Consider the following 7,611-nt stretch of genomic DNA (forward strand, 5'->3'; position numbering starts at 1 on the left):
ATCCTGTTTCTTTTAGTTAAAAAATTAAAAATAAACATTCAAAGAAATAAAACAAATCTGATATTATCATTACGTCTGTATGCCTGATTGAATCTTTAAACATTTCTTCCCTTTTTTGGTTCAGGCCTGTCTTCAAGTCGACAGTTAAATTTAACTTTAAAACCAACAATCTTTAAACTTGCGAAATGAATATTGAGTACGCTAACTTTACATCATTCTTACAAACAGGTATATTGCCACATGGGCATCACAAACCCTTTAACGGTTTTTTAATGTTGTTAAAATAAAACACAATATCAAAATGTAGATTATAAAAAACTCTTTAACAGCACTTTTAGAACACTAGAAAATATCTTTGATCTTTAAACATTTCATCACTTAAATCACAATTCTTTAATTGTAATTAGTGTGAAATGCAATATAAAAACATTACTTGATTGTCATACATATATCAAAGAATACCGAATTCTAGTAAACGCTCGAGCATTCAGGAAGGGACAGGATCCTTCTAGAAGTTCATGACGTGTTAGTAGGGTCACGTGACTTCCGCTGTCGTAACATTATGTTTATAATTCATTGATTTTGAGACTATCGAATCTAACATGCAATACACTGACGTCGAGAATACAGATATTTCTAGAAGGCCAAACGATTAATTGATAAAGATATAAATAGTGTGAGAGATTGAAAACAGCAGACAGAAAATAGCAGAAGAGAATAAAGTTACGGGCAAGGAAAAGCTCGGCGTGAAATTAACAACCGTAGAAGTGGTAGGCCTAATGTTTAATATGTTAGGGTAAGATTAACAGTAGAAAAGGAGATAAGAAAAATAAATTATTCTGTCAAAGCATGATTCTAAATCAACCGAATCCGCCTGAGTGCACTTTGACAAAAGGAACAGAGGCTATTTTGGAAAAAGAAGACCAAACGATTACGGTAACTCGCGCCACAATTGTAAGTGAACCACCTAAAAAGCTAGTGCGGTAGTAATGCTAATAGTAATAGAGAAGATAGTTCGGTTTGTCTACTGAAATTCTAAAGTAACTGAATAGGCCTAAGTGGCTTTTGACAACAAGAAGAAAATTATATATTATGTCGTCAAGAAATTAATGTCGCTTCTTTTAGATGAAAAAACCCGAACAACAAATAGTCTCCATTCATATCGATGATACTTTCCATCTTACAATCGGGTTGTTAATGCCCTGATTAAAGAAATAAACTTGGCTTTGAAGCAAGAAAACATATCGATGTCCTCTTTAACACCTTTCACAATTGTATACGTTTTCCCATTAAGATGGTGTTGCAGCCGAACGAAATAGATGGTAATCTGATGGTGCCATATCTGGAGAATATGGTGGATGGGGTAGAACTTTCCAACCCAACTCCATAATCTCGTGTTGCATCAAACGTGCCACTTGTGGACGTGCATTGTTGTGGAGAAGAAGAACACCTTTCCGATTGACGAGTGAAGGACGTTTCTGATGAAGGGCTTGATTTAAATGTTCCAGTTGCTAACTATAGATCTTTGCATTGACAGTTCACTGTGGATTGAGGAGTTTGAAATGAATTACTCCTTTGATGTTTCACCAAATGCAAAGCATCACTTTCTGCGGATGGAGTTCAGGTTTTGGGATCGGAAGTTGTTTTTGTCTAGGACTGACCCATTTTTTTTGCATTTAATATTCGCATATAGAATATACTTTTCATCACTGGTGACAAGTCTGTCTAAAAATGGTTCACGCGCATTATGCACCAGAAGAGACAAAGCAATATTCACACATTGGAAATGATGATCGGAGAGTTCATGAGGCACCCAAACACCTTCTTTATAGCGTTTTCCCACATTCCTTACATGTTTATGTATTGGTCATGAGAGACATGCAATTTAAAGGCCATTTCACGAGTGTATTGCGTTGAGTTAGACTCAACAAGCGTCTTCAGAGCATCAATATCAATTCCAACATGTCAGCCCCTGCTATCACAGTTTTAAGGCTAAAGTCATCTGAACGAAATTCGCTGAACCATCATTGACACTTACGATCATTCAAAACATTTCCATAAACTTTTTTGATATTCTTTGTGGCTACAGAGACGTTAGCTTCTTTCTTGTATTCAAACAGCATTACATGCCGAATGCGTGTCTCGTCGTGTGCCATCACTATAAGGGATTAAGGTATACTAAACTTTACGCATTATATAAGCTACTCTGACGTGACGTTTAGGCAGTTCGTTTAACTATTATACGTGATATACGTTTTTTGGGTGGTGGTTAATGAAAGTGTGCCAAAACGCAACAGTAATTTCTTGACGACCTAATATATAGTGTCTATGATATATCTATAATATATATAGTGTGAAGAATTTGTTGTACATATATTTAACTTGTCCGAATATATATATTATTTTCAAAACAAGTGAAGTACGTGCTGTTCATTTATCGTTGAATTTATCTCCAACAAGTCACTGACACCTATTGTAGTAGAATCCTAAGCCCAACAACAACACACTACATATATATACTATTGTTACGCCTCCGTTCGTTAGTTAATTTTCCGTAAAAATTATTTCCGATGAAACTTTAGCGACACAAGTCCTTTCTGGTTTATTCTTTCTGAATACAACTTTGCAATACACTTAATTTCCACAGTCGCGCTATAACAAACGCTATAATTCACAACGAACGTCTCACGTGCTCGACTCAACAATATTCTCTCTCTGTCCACAGTTCAATTACACAGCATTACATTGTTGCCGTCACGTCTTGACCGTCTTATATATAAAAGAATACCGAAATCTAGTAACCTCCCGAGGATTCACGAAGCTTCGAAAATATGACGTGTTACTAGGGTCACGTGACCTCCGCTTTCGTAACACTATTAAGAAATGTAAGTAAAATACTTTTATTTTGACAATTGGCGAAAAAGAATTATATATTTATAAATTCTGAGAATTGTACAGGATTATACAGAAGAAAACGTGAAACAGTGGCAATAAGTAGGTTTATATACGCACTTCTGTAGTAGTAACGAAAATAGCGTAGAGATTACAATCACGCTATTAACCATATCATATGTTGATAAACTGATAGAAATTGGAGAACGTTTGGGGTTAAAAAACAACAACATGAACTATAGAGAGAAGAGAGGAAGAAAGACTAAAAAAGAAAAGGAAATGGAGAGAGAAAGAATAAGAGCACAAATTGAAAAAAAGAGAAAAGAGACTAGAAATAGTGAGAATAAGAGCACAAATTGAGATTGCAAAACTCACCCAATCAAATGAAGAAGGACCCAAGAATGCCATTGGAGTCAGGGCTAGCCGACTCAAACTGCCCAAATTTGATGAACATAAAGATGACATAGATGCTATTCTAGAGAGATATGAAAGATACGCCCAAAGTCAAAACTAGGACAAAGACGACTGGGCAGTCTGTCTCACTCTACTTCTCGTAGAAAAAGGCCTACGAGTATATGCAGGCATTACGACAGAAGATGCCATGGATTATGACAAACTAAAAGTGGCTATACAGATACTATATGAACTTACTGAAGAAGGTTTTCGTCGGAAATTCAGAGGAGTCAAACCCGATACTGGAGAAACTGTATTTCAGTTTGTGGCACGTCTGCGGCGATATTTCACCAGATGGACTGACATGGCCATGTGTGAAAATAGTTTTGAGGGACTGGCAGACTTATTAGCACGTGAACAGTTCATGACCTCGTGTTCAACTGACATGTCACTGTTCTTAAAGGAGAGGGCACCAAAAGGCGTAGACGAGGTGATCAAGCTGGCAGAATAGTATATGGAAGCCTATGGAGGTAGTATAACTGACAAGTCTAAAAATGTCCAGTTAAATTTGAAAACAGTAATAGCTGACCAGAAGCAGGAGTTTACCATAGGTGACAGGAGGTTAATAGTCAGAAGGGAAAAGAGGTGTTATATTTGTTATAAAATGGGACACATTGCAAAGAAGTGCAAGTCCATTACCAGCAAACAACAATAGAAACCTCAACATAAAGCAGCTGGACCTATTTACAAAGACAGTGCTGTTAAGAAACAAGAATCAGTGACTGACACTAGAGATACTGCTGCCAGAAGAAAGAGAATCAAGACTACTTGTCAAATTCAATACAAGAAAGCATGATTGATCAGAGCACGACTAATGGTTGACTCAATTTAGCAAATGGATCAACAGCGCCAATAGTGATGGAAGCATGTGACAAATATCAAGAAGTGCCAACAAATGATAATATGCCTATAATCTCTATAGTGTGAATAATTTGTTGTACATACATTTAACTTGTTCTGAATGTATGTATTATTTTGAAAACAAGTGAAACGCGTAATGTTCATTTATCATTGAAGTTATCGCCAACAAGTTACAGATACCTACTGTAGAAGAATCATAAGCCCAAAAACAACTCAGTATATAGTTATACTAATAAGAAGTCTGAGTAAAATCCTTTTATTTTGATAATTGACGAAAAAGAAGTATAATTTTAATTTCTGACAGACCCATACCAGGTTTTGTATAGTTAGCTTGTCCTTCAAGTACAGGACCTACTTCTCGTATCTTAATGGAAGAATAGCCCTTTGCCTCATCTTATATTCTTTCTAGTTATAGAGAACCCAGACCTCCATCCACTCAGCTGTTATCTCGGACATTGGCATTTGAGCACTAGAACTTACTCTAACATGGGCAGGTTTGTGATCACTTTGGGTGGCTTGGAAGTTGTTCTATGCTCGACCCCTTCTCGTATATCATAAACAATCTGTCAGTAGGTTCAGCCCTAAAGGTAGAAGCTACATCATTAATGGCAGGAACTGATAAACAAATCATCTGATTCGCGTGCACTACCATCGCCCTATTTTTCAGTGCTAATGTCAAAGTCTTGCTGAAATTCACACTGCCTCTATCTTGGGCTTAGAAATGTACTGAACCCATCTAAGAAGCAACAATCACATCTGGCATCTTCTCCTCGTAGCAGTTCCACATCCTATGATGGGACAAGTTGCTGGGCCCTGTCACACTTCAGTCTTCACCTTCTTGGGCAGCATCAGCAGTGGCATCGACTAATGCTACTGGGTCACTTAGAGAGTAGGGTCCTTCTGCTGAATTTGTAAAGGCAAATATGATTGACACAATTCATAGTATGTCCATCCAAATAATGCAAATTCTGTATCTGAGATCAGATATGACTATTTTCATTCTGCGGGTAACACCTCCTAGACTGAACCAGAGGCCCAATTTTCCTCAATGCCTAGTCCATCACCATTTACTAGAACAAAGATGATATTCTCTGATCATAATTGTGGTATCAATTGGAGGACTTCAAAGATTGCAAGATCCACTAGGGTTTTCACCACTCTGTCGTCTACAACGAATTCACCCTTGTACTCTTATTAGCACATACCAAACTACATCCAGTCCTGACAGAACTGGACTGACCACTTAATTCTTTGGTGCGAGATGTTAGCTATACCCACCCTAGCTTGGTGCCAAGTCTAACTTGGGATCCTTCAGTTTAACAGAAAATATGCTACAGTATCCACCATTCACTGTTGGTCATCCCAGACCTGCTGACCCAACAGCTGGTATCGATACTCTTGCCTACTATGTTGCTTGGCAAAGTGCTGATGTTGTGGGATGGCATGCATCTGCTGAGCCATAGGCTGCAGCTGACAGCTCTGCCATCTTCGCTGTGTGACAGTTTCTACACCAGTACCTCACTAGTCCAATGTGAAGTAGACACTTTGATCTTCCTGTCCTGAGCAGTATTCAGAAAGAAGCAATGGCTGTAACTACAGTGTGTGTCCCATGGGTGAACCATACAGTAGCATATACCCTTGTGATGATACATATTTCATGGACAGACCTTGTTGAAGGGTATACCTCATGGGTGTACCATGTTATAGCATGTATCTCATGGTCAAATCTATATATTCTTGTTCACTCACTGGAGGCTAGTGTAGTTGCAGCACTTTCTTCATATGGAGGTATCTAGTTGTCCACCTTTTAGATGAATCTAGCCTGACACAGTGGAGATACATAGGTTGTGCTATCCACCAGTGGAATTACTACTAAAGTACCACTGCAGGTATTTTATTCTTTAGTGGTATGTTTGAAGTGACTACCTCAAAGTGTTTCATTCATGACAGATACTGATTTTGTGAGAGTGAGGATGTCCTTCACTCCCAGATGCTATCACCTAAGTTCATTGAAAAGCTCATCAATAAACTTATCAACCAGGATATCTTCTCAATTTGCAGAGGTCATTGCTGCATATAGCTTCCTATGCAAGCAGCACAGATCATTAATCCCTTGGTGATGACCCTCTTCAAAGTCTTGAACTTGGCCTGATTCTACACTGGACAGAACTGGCAATGCAGCTTGCAAACGCCTGTCTCCCAGTTGTTCTGCTGACTTTTATCTATTTCTTCAACAATGTCGAAGGCTAAGCTGTCTAGGCTAAGAACCTGGTGTTGCATATGCTGTTTCAGAGTCAATCCCTGCCTGAAATGCTTTAGGAACTGGTCTATACCCAATTTCTTTATCCCCTTGAACGCTGGAGGTTTAATCTACTTGGCATTACTCACCTGGATTCCGTGTGTCGGACAAAATCCTTTATCTCTTGTAATCTTTAGACAGTATATGCATACACTACAGAACAAAGAAACAAAGCAACAATAACAAAGCAATCTCAGAGACTTTCTAGACCATGAGTTTATGCTAAAACTACTTACAAATTAAATAAACAAAACGTTTTAATATATACTGTTACGACAGCGTAAGTCACGTGACGCTGGTAACACGTGATGAGTTTCTAGAAGATTCACGAAGAGACGAGATGTATGCTTTTATAATATATAAGACTACCAAAAAGTGATGGCAACAATGGAATGGAATTGCAGACAGAGATAGAGACGGACAAGTGAGTCAAGCATGGTAGTGTGTGAATCGTTCATTGTGGATTATAGCATTTGTTTAAGTTAAACCGACTGTGGAAATTAAGTGTATTACAAAATTGTATTGAGAAAGAATAAACTAGATTTATTTAAGAAAGGACTTGTATTGTTAAACTTTCTTCGGAAAGAAGTTTTATGGAAAATTAACAAACGAACAGAGACGTAACAATTTGGTGTCAGAAGTGGAATAGAAAAAAAAGAAGATGGAAACGAGAGGTGGCAAATCAAACTACAGCTTAGCAGATTTGATGGCAGAAATACAAGAACAGCAAAAAAACAAGAAGAACGAGAAGATAAACAAGAAAAGAGATTACAGCAGTTGTTGGACGAAAAAGAAAAAACAAGAAGAGAGATTACAACAGTTGTTGGAGGAAAATGAAAAGAAACAAGAGAAATTACAGCAGTTGTTGGAGGAAAAAGAAAAAGAAACAGGAAGAACGAGAAAAGAAACAAGAAGAACGAGAAAAGAAACAAGAAGAGAGATTACAGCAGTTGTTGGAGGAAAAAGAAAAGAAACAAGAAATACGAGAAAAGAAACAAGAAGAGAGATTACAGCAGTGGCAACTAGAACAAGAAAGGAAACAGGAAGAAAGTCTCCAACAGTTGCAGGAAACTTAGCAGCAACTACAGGAAAGTCAACAACAGTGG

Source organism: Limulus polyphemus, unplaced genomic scaffold (assembly GCF_000517525.1).
Source record: "Limulus polyphemus unplaced genomic scaffold, Limulus_polyphemus-2.1.2 Scaffold1635, whole genome shotgun sequence".
NCBI lineage: Eukaryota > Metazoa > Arthropoda > Merostomata > Xiphosura > Limulidae > Limulus > Limulus polyphemus.